The sequence below is a fragment of the Elephantulus edwardii genome, unplaced genomic scaffold (assembly GCF_000299155.1).
Source record: "Elephantulus edwardii isolate Elephantulus edwardi_28Jun2011 unplaced genomic scaffold, EleEdw1.0 scaffold00109, whole genome shotgun sequence".
NCBI lineage: Eukaryota > Metazoa > Chordata > Mammalia > Macroscelidea > Macroscelididae > Elephantulus > Elephantulus edwardii.
In genome coordinates, this window is record NW_006399859.1 from 7,377,875 (window position 1) to 7,379,454 (window position 1,580).

The following is a 1,580-nucleotide window of genomic DNA, read 5'->3' on the forward strand; positions in this document are numbered from 1 at the left end:
CCCTTTTCCTTATGAATCAGGGTGAAGTCTCTCTCAGGGAGGAGTGGTAGGGAGTGGCAAAGGACACACTGACAAAGGAGATTAATCAGAACTGGCTTTGACAAGCACTGTGGCAATGGGACAATTAAAACAGACTTTCAAGGGGGGAAATAAGAGGAATGAACTAGGGGGGGAGGTAAAGAAAATAGTGCAACAATGAATGAATGGAAACCCCAAATTAAATTATTAAAATTAATAAAATAAGTAGAGATGCTATTTTGTAGAAATTCTATTCACAGCTTTGTTCAAAATCTGAAATATCCCATCTCCTGGGAGCTTTTGAGAAACAAAACTTTTCAGGCTACTGCTAAGATCTTCTGAATGAAAATCAGGGGCCCAGGAGCTTGTGTTTTAATGAACTTTCAGGTAACTTCTATGATATACACAAGGCCCAGAAATGCTGTTCCCTAAGACACTTGTTCCTCAACATGATGTTATAAGTAAATGTGTTTCATCTTCAGGTAAAATGAAGAAAAGTACCAACAGCAAAGCTTGCAAAATGGATGGCAGAATCCTGGAAGACAACTCCAGACCAAGGGGCTTAATGAAAATTCCAGCAATTAGAGAAACACAGACATTGACAATTCTTAGTGAAGTAGACTAAGAATGTTAAGTTCTAAGAACGTCTTAACCACTTTATTTTACTTTTAAACTTTCATATATGTATGCAAAAAAATGGTGTGACAAAACTTGGTGATCTAAGTGAATTGCAAACGCTCTTCCACTAAGCATAGGGAATTGCAAGGGTAAGGCACAATAACAATCTAATTGGTAACATTTTTTTATATCCTATATACAGTGTGTCCACAATTAAGGGTATTTTAGAGTTGGTAATACAACACACATAGATGAACAGAAAGGGCAACCTAGGTAGAACTGTCAAGCATGGAAATACAAAGGAAGAGGAACAGTTATAAGCAGACACTAGTAATTGGAACATGGAATGTGAGAACCATGAATGTAGGAAAATAAGATATTGTTAAGGAAGAAATGGAACACATAAATATTGACATACTAGGCATTAGAGAGATGAGATGGACTGGCATGGGGCATTTCGAGTCAGATGATCACATGATATATTATTCTGGAGACGAAAAGGTGAGGAAAAATGGAGTTGTTTCATAGTCAAAAAAGAAATTTCTAGGTCCATCTTGAAGTACAACATTGTGAGTGATAGGATTATATCCATACGCTTCCAAGGAAGTCCAGTGAACACTACTATTATCCAGATATATGCACCAACAACCAGAGCCAAAGAAGAAGAAATAGATGATTTCTACCAACTCTTACAGGCAGAGACAGACTGAACATGCAGTCAAGATGCATTGATAATAATTGGCGACTGGAACGCAAAAGTTGGGAACAGGGAAGAAGAATCAGTAGTTGGAAAACATGGACTTGGTGACAGAAATGAAGCTGGAGATAGAATGATTGAATTTTGCACAATCAATTACTTATTCATTGCAAATACGTTTTTTAAGAGACATAAATGTAGATTATACACATGGATTTCACCTGATGGTATGCATAGGAATCAGATC